Below are 16,425 nucleotides of genomic sequence, written 5' to 3'. Positions count from 1 at the left end.
TTATGTCCGTCCAATATCTGATGACGTAACTGCCTCAGTCTGCTGGTATTTTCCATCACTATAGGACACAGCAAAATTTCAAGCTATCCTATACCACGCGTTAAATGTTCTAATCCTGCACGGAAATGGATATTATTCAGACTGCAACATTTAACGTGTTTTATTCCATAGTACAGCACCTTTTCATGAAATTCCAACAAGTTCAGCAACGATATGTATTTCCTTCGAGTTGGATCAACTTCTTCAACGGACAATCGGATTTAGCAGACATTCTTTACTCCATAAAGTCTGTTAAATTGAAGCTTGTTTTATCGTAAAAATCCTGAGAAATAAAATACAATAAAAGATATTATACGATACAAAAGGTTGACGCTCTTTCGATTTCCATTAAGAAGCGGTCGTGAAAGAGATTGAACCCGCAAACTGCAAGGCTGAGTTTGTGCGCAACCATTGAAGCGCACTCCATCAAAATGCAAAGTGTATCATGTCTCCACAATTAAACGTGAACGTTTTAAATGAAGGCCGTACTAAAGAAGGTTACATTATGAGGTTGGATAAGTCCCGTTTGGAACAATAAAGAACGACTCGCCCAGTTTCAGTAAGCTCTATGACTGAGTTTGTCCATGAGAGAATGATATTGGTCGAATTCGAATTCAAAAGAAAATTAGTCACAGTCTACCGAAACCACGTACCATAAGGAAAGAATATAAAATTTTTAAAGAGATAATTTATCTCGGGAGTAGATGTATTCTCATCCTTCCTCCGTCTCTACCTTTCCCTGCAAACAGGTTGGAATAGAAACTTGACAAAATCAGAGAAAAATTAGTTAGGTGAAAAAAGCCTTTGTCGTTAAGAAGCAACTTTAAAAATATGGACATAGACTTTCATCTGGTATGCTTCCTCACACAGCTGCAAGAAGGCACGGATGTCAGTGCAGTCAAATGTGGATTGGACAGTCAAGTGGCAATTCACCTCCAACCTGAAATGTTATTGTTGCTGAGGTTTAGGAGCATCGGCGACTAAAACCATATTGATCCGTGTATATCATCTGTAAATTGCGAGTGTTCTGAAGTCGATTTTCTGTTTGCTGGACGAAAAACCCGAGTTTTCGGGAGAAAAAACCATGCTACCCTTGTCTGAGACCGACTAACTCGCCACGTTGTGAAAAAGGCCCATAAAAATTCCTCCTGTCATCGACGAGGCCTCGACTCAGGTCTTTTCCACCTAGTGTGCGAAGGACGGCTATCCTATCCTACCAACTGTGCTACGCACGAGAGCGTAACCGGAAATGCCTCCAGAAAGTCTTGGCGGCTTTACGCTTCAATGCATAATGGATATAGGAAAAATCACAAGATGTGGTTGGTTAAGATGGAAAGTGGCACTTCTCTATTACTTTAATGATGTGTGAGCCTTTCATTGTCTGTCTAAACTGTACTTTTCGGGTAGCTCTATGTGATTTGGAAATGAACCGTAGAGAGAAGGCTTTAATTTTTTAACGACGCAACCTTGCTCCTTCCTTCTTAAAGGACTTCTGAGTCGAAGGGCCCTTTAAGTATTCATCTAGTCTCCGATGGGATTTGAATTAGTTTAAACATGAGAGAAGTTCTTAATTTCCAAACTAAATATATCCACTTCTTAAACGCTTTCCGATATTGTTGGAGATCTTGGAAATCGCTACTACTGTATGGGGCTTACATTATCGTGAATAATAATCTCCTCATTCTACCAAGAAACCTCTACCTTTGTTATTTTGATAGTCTTGTGGAGCATCAAACGTACACCCATCACACAGTGGGTGTACGTTTGATGGAGCATCATCAGTACACCCATCACACAGTTCAGTTCTATCGCCTTGGAGAACTTAAAAAACGAAACTGAAAGATCGTAGAATTAACTGGAATGGTGACGTCCTGGATTTGTGAGTGCCTAAATCTTTCTACAGATAAAATTGGAGTTAGTTATTCGGTGGAATAAATGTATAGTAGTGAGTTCATCACTTGTCACTCGTTTAGAAAGATCTGTATTCGAATATCCCATAGGAGATCGAAGGAATTCTTAAAGGACTCCTCAATTGAAGAATCTTAAGTCAGAGGGGGTAACAACTGTAGTCGTATTTACAGCAGCCGCACACACACACACGTCACTTAAAAACAGACTGCGATTTTGAGCCATACAGAACTTTGTACTGACTGCTGGATCAAAAGAGCGGAACTAGAATAAAACCGAAAACTAGAGACATGGAGGAAGGGAGAAGAGTTAGCTTTTAGATTATTTTGTTAGCAACTTATGAAAATTTGTGTAACAGAAATCTTTCAAATCCTTTCATAATAACTGAACCACGAAATTTTTCTAACATTTGGGACTATATATTCTTGCCTAAATAGCTCAATTGAATGAGTATAAATTCAGGGGGTGGGCGGGTATTATTTCCATATTCTTTGACTGTTTATTATGATAAAGGACGCAAAGACTATCGTAGTTATGTAAACTCGACACTTTTTTGCGTCCTTTATCATAATTTATGGAACCTTTATCATAATAAGGAACTTAATCAAATTGATAAACTGGTTTTCCGTAGTTACTGCATAAATGCAGACAAACAATTTCGCAAAAATTATCATTAACTCAAGTAATGGAGTCCTAAGACGTTGTGCAATGGAGTCCCAAGTCTCCATTGCATAACGCCTGAAATTTTGATTGTGTTCGGGCCAACTGTGTACAGAAACAAAAATCGTTACGCCATAATGGCTGTTATGCTCTTTTAGGCAACTTTATGCGCACAAGGGTCGATATGACAAGATGGACAGTTAGATTAAGCACGAAGTTGATATTTCAAAGTCTGATCGACCTCTTTATTATCTTGTTCTCTTTTTTTTTCCCCTAAGTAATGGTCGTAATGAGAGACTTGAATGTTTACGCCATAATTCTTAAGAATTTTATGTATTTTTGGCTGGAATTCAAATCACTCAAGCAATGCGATAATTTCTTACGTAAGGTACGGACATTGTCTTCCCATTGGATCAGTTTTACTTAAAGTTTACAAAATAAATTCAGCGTCGAGATATAATAATGTACTATGCAAAAATTTAGTCGCTATTGCTCTTGAATCCCAAATATACACTTATCTTAGATAACTGGGGCTTTTTATATGGGAAAGAGGAAGCAGAAACAGGAGGAGAATGGAGTATTCTCCTGAATGGCTATTGTTAATTAGTTAGCAGATCTCATTGTCTTGACAGTCAATTATGTCAGAACGCACAATATAATTAGCGTGTGTTCAAATAATTCCGCATTCTAGTAGCTTCTTATCCAACAGTTATAGACTACACACCCAGCAATAAAGTTACATTTTCACTTTTTTCAAATAGTTCCGAATTTGTTCAGTAGGTTAAATTAGGCGTATGCTCCAGATATCCAACGTTGGATTTGTTTAAGTGCATAGTTTAAATCTAGTCATTCAAATCATGCATTTAAACGTGTAGGATAATTATTCATTGAACTTGGCAAGGGCAAAGTATATTTATCCACTGTGTGCATTTATCCGCTATGACAGAGGCAAGGATGCAATGTAGTGAGTTAGTAGAGCAATTGTGCAATGCTGAAGTTGCTCTACGGGCATATCTACGTATCAAGTTTGAAGTTTGTAACATACTCTTCGTGGAGGTCCATGTTCCATTAAAGCTTTAAGTCATTTGATGAATAAATTTGAGTCCATAAATTGTATTTCTGATAGCTCGCTTGAAGGACGATGCTGGACTAGTACAAAAACTGTTGACGAAGCGTTTGTTGCAGTGGAGAAGCAGAAATCAAACGGGTATCGCTGTTGCACGTGCTGTTCCTTATCAGTTGGAGGTGTCTTTATCTACAGTACGCAAGGCTTTTTTGCACAGCACTAAGCATATTCAAATAAAATTCGTTCGCTTTACTGCGTACGATTTTGATCATGAGGATCATTCTGCTCTAACTGGAGACCGACGCCCAGTCCTCAGCGATAAGTTTTGGGCTTACGTTCGACTTAAAGACATATACTGCACTATTAACCGTGGTTCTGCTTCAGTTGCTGATGTCTTTTGAAGTTTGTAACATCGCCTGAAAAGGCGAATCCGCGATATACATATTTAAAAATCTGTGACACTTCTAGGACAGCTGTTTTGAATGTTACAATGCTGTTTTTAAAGTTTTTAAATCAGTCCCATTGGCAGGTAAATTCATGGCATCTGCCCTCCAGGATTCAAAAGGGATAATAACGGTAATTTTTGAAGAAGTGGTAGCACATTGCAGATATGCCTGCATTTTATATGTCAGTTCAGGTTCTATCACTGTGATAACTTGTCTGTATGAGTGTATGAGCGTATTCTAATAAAGTAGTCAAAGCCTAACAAAATTCTTTTGGTCGAAAGATATAATCCAAAGCAGATATTCCTCCATAAATGTTTCAGTTATTTTGGTTAGCTGTACTTTATTAATACAGTAAAAGCCCAGTTAGTTGGCATCAATGGGGGTAATTGTAGTAACAGTAATAATAGAGGCATGTGATGCAAGAAAGCAAGCATATGACCTTATGTAGCATCAGCCAAAAAAAAAAAAAAATTACAATTTCACACAACCATTCCCTCTAAAAGTCTGTCCAGTTCCTCCTTGAATTTATTTAAGCTATCAACTTCCACAACAGATGGAAGCTTGTTCCAGCAATTAACCACTCGCTGACAAAAGGCAAATTTCCGCATATTTGTTCTGCAACTGCCTTTCCTTCAATTTGAATTTATGCCCCCTTAGGTTCGTAATCTGAACAAGTGGAAGAATCCCATCAGAATTCAGCGTGCTCAACCCATTCAAGGCCTTATACACCTCAATCAGATCACCTCGCAGGTGCCTAACCTCCAGCCGCTGCAGTTTGCAGAACTTAAGCCGTTCTTGGCAAAAGGTTCCCCTCACCATTCTTGTTGCCCTTCTCTGTACTCGTTCTAGCAACTCAACGTCTTTCCTAAAATGAGGCCTCCAGACCTGTACGCAGTACTCAAGGGGTGGCCTGATCATTGCCTTATACAAAGGGATAATCACCTCCTTTTTCCTGCTAGCAAAATTCCTATATATCATTGACAATACCCCATGACCTGCTCTGGTAGCCTGGGGTACAGATTTGATGATCATTACTCCTACATCATTATTCCTATATATGCCTAAACTGTACAGTGAAATACCGTAATAGGAACCTAAACTCCTTAGTCATACCAATACACACTACACTTTATTTCCTTCGACTTCGTTTAAAGTACTTCTTTTCACATTCTAATCATTGAAACTTATCTTCAATTGAGCTTTTAATAATAAATTGTTGAAAAGCCAAGATTATACTCCATTATCAATAATTCCAGTTTTCACTGTTTCCTAATCATCTACAGACATCCAATTTCTGTTTTTAGATAAACCCAACACCTCTACGTTTTTCATCAATTTTCTTGATCCTTTTTGGATACCAGAATAGACGGAATGGTCACGGATACCGTGATATAAGTACACTTGCCTAAATAATAAATATATCACCGTCTCTAGTGGTTACCTGATGCAACGCGAACAATATACCGTATTTTCCAACTTTCTAAAAACTGCTCTTTCTCTAAGATAATTTTTAATAATGAATTGTTAAACATTACTGTTTTCATTTAATGCAGTTTTGTAGTGCTTAATTATTCACAGCCTCTTTGCTACTGAGCTTGAATGTGGTGCAACTGTCCCCCTTTTCCTTTTTTAATAAGTGCCCCGATGGCATACGCGACTTACATACGGGGTTACTCGTTTTTCTGCCCTTGTAATACTCAGAAGTAAAAAAAAAAACAGTCTTTCTTTTATGAATGAAGCGTGGCCCTTCCATGACCAGTAATAATAGTAATATTAATAACATTCAAGACTTCCATAATAGTTTCTTAGACATATTTTCGTGACTTTCTCAACTGTTATGAACTGTTCGGATTCGAATATGACTTTAGAGAACAATTTCCTAGTCAAGCTCTTTTATTTTAAATATTTTACGCTTGAATTTGGCACGTGCAGTGATCCTGTCTTAAAGTATTATAATGTAGCTTGAGAAACTATATCTCGTTGTTTACGTGCACGTGTTGCAGTCCCACGTATTTGACCCATGATGTCACGTATTATACTTTATCGTTCTTGCTGGTGTTAATTGAAGGAAAGGACGTTTGTAAAAGAAAGTTTTTTTTTTTTTTTTTCTCTTCCTCTTCGATACCGGTTATTGACCGAACGAACGCCAAGGCCGGAAAACAGCCAGTAGTTATGTTCCCCTTCCTTAATGAACGAAATAAAATAACATGGCGTGTTGTTACGACCCCTAACCGATATTTAAGTAATTTAATATTTTTATACATCGTTTAAAATAAACATCGTAAAGTTGAAGCCATTATTTGGCTTCTGTTAAACTTACGCGGAAGTTCCAATGTGTGTTCATGGATCTAGTTCAAAAATGAAAAAAAAGCTCATATTTTGATTACAAAAAAATTAGAAAGAAATTAGGATATTAGCTTTAAATTTTATGCGCATGAATAATTAAAGGATTATTAAAATCAGTTTATGGTTGCATGTATTTTGAAAATTCTTTTGCAGAAGCGCAAAATCGCAGAATATTTATTTGAATTACATTTATAGAGAATTTGATTCCATTTCATATCCTGTACTACCCTTTTTTTTGTTGTAGACACGTAATACCTGGGCAACTGCGTATCAGTGATAAAGAAAATACTGCAGCCAGATATGAAGTATGGGGATGGTCAGTAATAGATGCTGAAAGAAAGGAATGCAATTCTGGATTCTAAAGCCATTAAAAGTTGCCCATACATTTTAAAAGGTACAGTAAATTCGGAAAGATACTTCACTGTATTTAAAAGCTTTTTCCTGAAACCATGCATTGTCTAAATGCTCAGGAAATGATCTTTCAGTAAGATGGCACTCCACCACACTTCGACGCTCCTCTGAAACTGGCTTGACATTAATTTCCCAAACAGACAAATTGGCAGACTTGGGCCAACAAAGTGGTGCTCAGCAGTGAAATCTGATTTGACCCGGAAGATTTTTTTATTCTTTTTTGGTCTGTGGCAAATAAAGAGGCTACCAGAGAAAGCCCGAAACTGTTGATGAACTGGAGGAAATTATCTGGGAAGTGACTAGCAGCGTTATTGTCTGACAAACGTAATTTGATTAAAAGAAAGGCACATTAGGAAAACCATAAAGTTTAGTAGCCAACACAGACTAAAGATCTGCAGGCTAATAAAAAGTTTTTTAATATATTATTGCGGCACTAGGATTTAGAAATGTAGAACAAAAAAAGACTCTCCTATATTTCTCGAACAACACATTTTTAAACAGTGATGGATCCCCCACAGATTTCATTAATACAGACTATGTCTGCAAAATCAACAACTAAAGAATCTACTACAAATCTAAGAACTCATTAATATACTGTCACTATCTCAGCCAGCTCCTTGACGACGGCTATGGGAGCTGACGTTATTGACCTGATACGGAATTTACAGGTCACGAACAATAGTGACCTTCTTTCTTTGTGTCTGCTTGAACAGAAGCATGTGTCAGCTACTGTAAAAGTATTCTTTTCAACGTTAAAATTTTCTGCCTACAAATAGATCTAGTGAAGTGAGCAACGTGTCAGTGGAAAATTCTAAACATACTTATCAGCTTGTCTGAAGAAGGTCAAACATATACTAATCTGTAATGGAGAATGGGCCGGTCCCTGTGCAGAAAATGCTCAGGACGTTCACAAACTTTTAAAATGTCGAAGTTAGCGAAAGAGCGCTTTTTGTACCCAATGCCTAAAGGTATCTCCAAGGAATTCTGTAATTTCATCCGAGAAATCTGGATCCACGCTTCTAAACAAGTATTGAGCTAGAAAGCCTGAGGACACACAGCCAGCTATACTGACCACTGATACTTTTTATTTATTATTATTATTATATTAGGATTACCTGTAATTGATTACACAAACCCATATTTGTATCTGTAATTGCGTGTTTTCTCAGGTCGATTTGCCTGTTTTGTGGGACGAAAAAACCCCAGTTACTGGGGAGAAAAACCTTGCTATCTACGCCTGAGACCGACTAACTCAGCCACGGACTAAAAAAAGCCCATTAAAGTTCCGCGCGTCATCGACAGGATTCGAACCCGGGACTTTTCCACCGGGTGTGGGGAGGACGTTGACGATACCACTGTGCTACACGCGTGGACTGACCACTGATACTGAAAACATTATTCCGGGCTTCGAATTACACCGCTCGACAAAATTAACAGAACATACAGAAAACGTGGTGTAACTCGTGCAGCTCGCGATGAAGCGGGGCAAAATTTGGTAGGTCGTGTGCCACAGAATAACGATGAAATGGGGAGACAGCGAGAAACTTCGGACGAGTATAAGAGATATTTATAGGGGTTGTATAAGAATTACCAAAGAAGTCTATACAAGATGCTCGAAAATATGGTCACATGACCAGTACGGCGTATGACCCCCTCCAACGGCTAAACAGGCCTGACAGCGGTGAATCATATAAAGGTTTCGGTAAACATTTTTTTTTTTTTTTTTTTTTTTTTCAGGATTCTCTAGTCTCCAGTTTATTAGAGACGGGATTTTAACCTGCTTGTACCCAGATTTGGGCTTCGTGGGTACGGGAACTGCTGACATCCACTGCTATTACACTTCCTCCAATGGATACGGGATTCATTGTGGTATTCACCACCGTACGTGATTATAGGAGACTGCTGCACCCATCGGACTTGCTCTTCTTCCTATGGGTGCTGTAAATATTACATTTAGTTTAATGCGTGTATAATTGGCACGAATCCTCGTGGCGTGGACGGGTACTGGGAAGCAGCATTCCTAGTGATCGCTGCTTCCTGTAGCAAATCGGCCAGAAACAACACAACACTACGCAAACATAGCAGTACACTCATTTCGGGCCATTGTACAGAGTTTTGTATATCATCACAGAGAACCATGGCGGAGATGAATTAAAGTTTAGGGGCCGCATTACGTAAGACACAACACATGTCCATTACAGCAGCGTAGAACCTTAGCTCACCAAGGAGTTGGCTGTCGACCTGCAATGCGACGTCCAAGGAAGTCCACACGTGCTCGAACCGATTTCAGTCTGATGATCGCTCTAGCCACGGCAGTCGTCGGATATCTGTCCACCGCGTTTCATCCCATTCCCTTTCACCATTATTAAGAAAAAAAATGTGTTACTTTACTTTTCGGAAACCCCTCGTACTTTATAAACATCACTCATTGGTGTATCACCTACCCGACGATAGAACTGAAACTGTTTTATAATGTCTCTTACTTCTCTTCTTTTTATTTTTAAACTATTATTCCACCAATTCACAGGTCTTTTCCTAAATTTCTTCCTCCGCACTTGGAGGCAGCATGCAGAATACTTTACACTTTTTGTACAAGTTGAACTTCACTCAATATATCCCAATTTACATCATCAACTTGGGTACAAAAGGCCACGTCATATCTTCCCCAGTTTGCAGTTTTTACTGCAGGCCGTTTTACCTCTTTATCCTCTTTTACAGCATCAGTGCTTCTTAATTCAAAAAGAATTGCTCTATGGTCTCTTGTTGAGAAATCTTCCACTACTCTCCAACTTTCTATCCTATTATAAATAGCAACTGTACACATACTTAAATCTATAAAGGACTCCCCATGTGTAGTGGAATATGTTGGCTGGTGGCCTTGTACCTCCAGCCCCGAAGCAGAGAGGAATTCTTTGAGAATCTCGCCTCTCTGACTCCACACCGCCCCACAACGTGGACTTTGCATTTGAATTGAGAACTATTATGATATCATTTGGTAACAAATGACAAATTCTTTCCAATTGATTCACATATGGCCCCATCTCCTCCGATGGCGGACAGTACAGTGAGACAAAATACACTTTCCCATGCTCGCCAATTATTTCAAAGTATAATTCAATTTTTCACTTGATATGTGCATCAGTTTGATAACCACCAATTCTGTATTCCTTATCAATATGGCAGTTTTGGATGTTCTTCTTCTAAGATATTCCTATAACTGGTGTGATATCCCCTTATAATCGCCCGTAATCTCATATGGTTCCTGGACAAATGCTATATCAATATTTTTTTGTTCCATTTCATGAGTTACCTGTGCTGCTACACTTTATGCTTTTTGTGCATTTATTTGGACAATAGATAGTTTTTCAGCCACAGTTTATTTTTTGTTTATACAACTCTAGCGCTCTCTTAAAATCTTGACAATTCCTGTCCACCGCATGGTTCATTGACCTATTTCATAACTTGGAACTATTACAAGATGAATTCTCACTTTTATATGTACAGTCTTTATAAAAGTGCCCAGCCCTGGCAGAGCGTCCACATACAAGATCCCTTGACAATATTTTGATATATGACCATAATTCAGACATTTATAGCACTGAGTTACAGGGAAAATCTCACGATATTTATACGCCATCCAAAAGGCATACAATCGATCTTTTTTCTTAATTTCATCCCATACCTTCGACCTGACCTCCAGCACCCAATTCATCATTTCTGAATTCTTAGACTTATTTATAGATACAACTTCAATATTTTCATTAAACTCTTTTTTGGATATACCATATTCCTTACAGTTTTTAACCCATAACTGGTATAGGAATTCTTATTGCTCAATTTCCTTTTCCACATCAAAAATAACAATTCTAGGATATGGTATTCTTGGTATGCTAAATTTAAGCCCAACCTGTTCAATTCGTGAAAAACCCCTGATCTTGCTTATGTCATCATCTCCCTTCACCTCCACTAGCACACCACAATCTCTAATAGTCCTAATGTTCTTCACCTTTACATTCTTTAGTAACGGTCTCACTTCTTTTAATACAGTTCTTTTTACTTCTTCACTGGTTTTAAACTTTTTGCCTACGAACTTGATCAAAACAAAGTTTGAACCCTTTTTCTTCTCCTTTGGCTTTTCTTTCACTACACTGGAATAAGAAACGACATCCCGAGTTTTTTCTTGTAATCTTTCTCTCAACAATAGATTTTCCACATACACATCAACCGCTTTAGTTTCCAACACATTCCATAATTCAAGGATTATCTGCATTGCAGCAGTTGGAATTTTGCTATGCGTATCAAACAAATATGCCTTCAGCCTACTTCTTATTTCCTTTACATGTTCGAATTCTTGGAATCTTGATCTTTCTTTACTGTGATCCTTTCTTTTCCTTTTTATTGATCCACCTGAATTTCTACTATCAGACCAATCTTTCTTGGCGCTACTTCCAGCTCTCGACTTCCGCTTCTTTGATTTAGAGTTTTATGAGCTCTCCGGCAGACTAGAGAGAGATGATGACCCAGGACCTTGAGGGGGGGCGAAGGAGTTCTTTGCAAAGTTCTTCCTGAGAAAACCTCTATCTCAGTTAAGTCCTGTACCTCTGACAATATCTCCCTATCAGTTTCTTCCAATTCATCGTCGGTAACAACTGAGGTCGCTTCTCGTAGCTCCTCTTCACTTATTGTTTCTTCAGGTTCACTACTTTCTTCCATCTTCATATACAATATGTAACAAAACAATAAATACTATATACAACTAAAACTGTATCTCAAAACAATGAGAAACAAACAACTATTTGCAATTTCAAATACAAGGATCAAGAGCCCGCACAGCGTACTTCTAATGGAAAATAAAATGCTTCAAAAATCTATTTGAAACCACTAAAATCTCCCTCACCCAAGCTTAATGGGTGAGGGTCGGAAGAGCCAAAAACTCGAAGGCACAGCAATAGAGTTAACAAAAAAAATTTTCTGCTCTCACTACTTCAGGGATTCATCCCTGACCGCCCGCTCCAGACTTCGAGAAAATATGGCAGCTAACCTTAACAGCTGATTAGTGTATACAACTCGTGTAACGAAATTTGTAAGTGAAATAGAAATTTCAAAAATTTGTAAACAATCACAAAATTAAGATTCTCCAATCACTCATTTTATCAGCGCTTCCCCAGATTAGCCCCTGGGGCAGTTAAGGCTGACAGTTTGAAGAAATTGAAAGGTCAACCGGATAATTACCAACACGAGAAAGGAAGTATAGTACAGTATTTCCTTATCTATTTTTTTTTTTTTTAGCCGTCCAGAAAAGGTCTGAAAGGGATTAGCAAGATGGCTTCCTTGCACTACGTGGCTATACTAATGCTAAAACTTAAACTAACAGCGGTATAACTCTCAGTTTTTTTTTATAAAACACTAAATTTTCACACAAATATCTCTATCTGAAAAGAAGCAGGACTTGGTGCGTGGGCTGATCACTGAGATAACTTTCAACTCCACTCTCAGTAGCAAAAAAAGGTGGCGAATCTCTTTCTTGTTAAGAAACTTTCTCTTTAAATCAACACATTTTGAAATGATATTTCTGTACAAATTTGGCTTTTAGAGATGAATATCACGTGGCTTGCACGTGAAAATGGAGCCAGAAATAAAACTCATAAGCATCATTTTAAAAGAGCATTTGCAGATTGTCGTAGAGCACAGGGACGAGTCTTTCCTGCCCTCTAGGGCAACTTTCTTCAATATGTATTTTTCGAAATTCTGTTAGCACGTTTCTTTTGATTTCCATCCACAGTACTAAAATACTACACAAGTATAAAGGTTCTCTAATATTTCGTTTCGGGTTAATTAAAGAAAAAATATATACCTTGCTGTGATAATTAAGTCCACTTATTAAATTTTGAAAATAAATCTTTAAAAAAATACGCAATTGCTGCCTTAAAAATCGACACCGAAATAGGATGTGAAAATAGAGTCAAGTTTGTTGAATTTTATTTTGTTTTAAGCGCGATATTAACTCTTACTTCACACTAATTTATCTTAACAAAATTAGGATAATGACGATCAAGGTTCAAGTAGAAATCCGAAGATAAAGTAAGATTTGAAAAATAAAAAAGAAGTTATTATTGACAGTCAAATGTCTTTCAGATACATTGGAGACTAACGTGACGAAACGAAGCCTATATAAACAGGTCTGGCTTCTGTGTTTAGTATTTCCAGATTTCGTCAGCATCCGAAGCAGTGGTTTATCAGAAACACGAAGTCCACAGCTCATCTCGATTCAACCAGAGGTCGCTATAAAACAGCGTAAAACATAAGTAACTGCCCCTGTATGACTATGTCTACTTAATGGGTGCAAAGCCGGTTGCATCAAGTAAATTGGTAATAGCGTATTACTGACGACCCTTTCCTTCAGGAAACATCCTTTTTTTTCTTTTTTTTTTTCTGATGAAATTTGAAACCGACACTTCTGTTTGTCAACAAGGTAACTTTTGTTTCTTATCTCAATTAAAATTAATATTTCATCTACTTAAAAGATATTTATTGTCATAAGAGAATCACGCTAATGACAGTGATAGAAGCATAATTGTCTCATCGTATTAATAAAAAATGTTTATTTAAATTCTTAATAAGGTTTATGATGGTTTCTTTTTGGTTAGCCACGTATTATGTTCTGATGGTTAGACCTCTGCGAATTTTTTAAATAAGATAAATTAGAAATACTTTACAGGAACATAGGCGTACCCTCGTGGGTGCATATGGAATAAAGTCCTCCCAAGAACATTGTTTTATATTACATAATTGTACTGTCACGTGTTGACGCCTGTAAAAGCTTCCAATGTAGAACAAAGGAGTTCCTCCCCATACTGAATTTCTGGGTATGCCACTGGACAGGAATATGCCTTATTAGCGCAGAAATATGATTATCATTTTGGTAACCACAAATATGCATTAATATATAGAGATACTAATAACTATCTGAAAATATTCGCACAGACTCACAAATACTTCTTCTTATGCATAATGATTCTTCGTGTAATGATCCAGTTGTAATCTAGAAACTGAAATAATCCAACCATGACCTTATGAAAGTCGTGTCTGAAACACTTTTAGATATCCCGACCAAAGTTTCGTTTTATTTATTTGGCCGAGAGTCACCTGGACAAGAGACTTTTCTCCGGGATGTAGTTCATCTATAAATTACGTGCTTTTTTTTTTTTCAACTGAAAGAAGATTTATTGAAGGTTTTTGAGAGAAATCATTGCATGATCATTGCTTGAAGCTTGGTAATTCGGGATTGAACGTAAAAACAGTTTCTTAAAAAATCACTGATTGAATTCACACGTGATCTTTGATTGCAATAGATGTGTGACACCACTCACCAGCTCCATACATAGGAGTGGATTTATATCGCCGGACACCCAGAGGCATGTGGCCAGACAGGATCCCAGTTGAATCCCTGCAAAAAAATCGGATTAATCAGTGTTCTAAATTTTAGTTTTTTTTTTTTTTTTTGTTTTCTTTATATTCACAATTTATAGAATGTCCCTGTTTTTAATATGCTACGTAACTTGTGTCCTAGTCCTACTTATTCACTGCCTCTGTGGAGGATAGTTACTATATCACCTCTCATTAACTTGGAAAGTTCCGGTTCAAATCCCGTTTAAGATAAGAGGAAATTTAATTTCAGGCGCTTTTCTAGCTGGCAAAAGTGCAGGGCGCTCCCGCTGTGGTTTTTTCACCTGCAGAATACAAGTGGGAAACATCCTCGAACATACACATTTTATATAAACAAAATTATCAAAGTCTGATGGTGTGAGATGCTCTGGCAAACCTAGTTTATTCAAGTTATTTCGATCTGAAGATCGAATGAAATGTCTGAATTTTGGTCCAAAATTTATCGTACGTCTGTGAAGCACAACGTCGTGTGTAATAATAAATTTAGAGAGGACGAGGCGTACTATGGGGGTTGAGTAAGATGGATATATTCTTCCCTTCGAAATTCAGCAAAATCTGTGTTCATATTTTTCTGATAAAAAAAAGGGGCCCATAATAATTCTAAATGGAAATTTCGCCGCACTGGAGCATGAACTAAGGTTAATGTGAGTTATGTTAGACGGCGGGCTATTATGTAGAAAATAAAAATAAAAAATCTTAAAAAAGATTAAATAATCTTTATGAAAAATGTCTTAGCACGTGGCAAGATATTTGGCATCCCCTAACCGCACAAAATGTAATGGAGCACTCACGCGGGGTCTGAGAGATCCTGAGAATTTTTCGGAAATGAAAAACAAATTAGAATTAATATCTGAAAGAGTGGATAAAATTTATTTACATTACCATGCAGAACCACTCCTTCTAATCGGTCCACTTCTTTTAACATCAACATTTCTAATCAACCCACGTGACCCTTCAGTGATCACGTGGGTTGATTATAAATTTTATGTGACTACTTAAGGGTTGTTCTTCTTTTAATTAATAGCTAATATCTCAAAGCAACACGAGTAATTGCCTCCAAAAAAAATGGTAAGCGTTTTAGCTTCTTAAATATGACTAAAATATCTTTCTATTCAGTTTGAAATTATAAGACTTAGATAGTACAAATATTTTTTTAGTTTTGTATAACGTATTAAGGGTTAGTATAAATAATTACGATGCTAAAACTATTAAAATGTTGTGACAAATGGGCCTGGAGTACTGGGGTCCATAGTTTAACAAATAGATATTTATTTAAAGTATACCCAGTATAAAATAAAATAAAATATTTCAGTAGCTTTCGGAACTCGTGTCCCTTCGTCAACTGACAAATTTGAATACATTACAAGCAAAGTGTGGCACGTTACTCATTCGTCATTGTTGTAGCACGGACGTGTGCTGCCTTGCGCCAGTGATCATCCATCAATAAAACGGTTGTCTCCAGGATTGGATGTATACGCATGCCTTTCTGGCGATTTAATGCCTTAGGGTTGTTCATTATGTTTAGTGACTCTAGCCATAGGCGGTGGCGAAAGTGTCGCGCGTGGTCCACTATCTCAAAGTCGCGCTTGGGGTCAAGATCGTGGTTGGTAGCCCAAAAATGTTCTGCAAGCGCGGACTGGTCAGTTTCGGCAAGCCGGATTGCTCTGTCGTGTTCCGTGAGGCGATCCTGGAGACGTCTCGATGTCTCACCTACGTAGCAACTGTTACAGGCCCTACAGGTGATACGGTACACTACATTGCTGCGTAAGACAGGTGTGACAGGGGTCTTCACACTGGAGACAAGTGAACGTAGGTTCCTACCTGGTAATTGTACACATTTTATGTTGTAACTTCTCAGGATCTTCGAGATACGTCCTGACACTCCTGGATAGTACGGAATGTAGGCGGATGATATGCCGACTTGCTTCGGAGGTCTTGGGTTGGAAGTCAGTTCTTGTGCCTGTAACAAGCATCTGTTTAGTACATGGGATGGATAACCGCATCTGGTTAAGTCCGCCTTCACACGGGAGATCTCGTTACGTCTAATTGTGTCGGTGCTGGAATGGCTCCAGGCCCTGGAGAACAGGGTGCGGGCAGTGCTAT

Source organism: Mastigoproctus giganteus, chromosome 11, assembly GCF_048544385.1.
Source record: "Mastigoproctus giganteus isolate SK-2022 chromosome 11, ASM4854438v1, whole genome shotgun sequence".
Taxonomy (NCBI): Eukaryota; Metazoa; Arthropoda; class Arachnida; order Uropygi; family Thelyphonidae; genus Mastigoproctus; species Mastigoproctus giganteus.
This window is presented reverse-complemented; position numbering follows the sequence as displayed.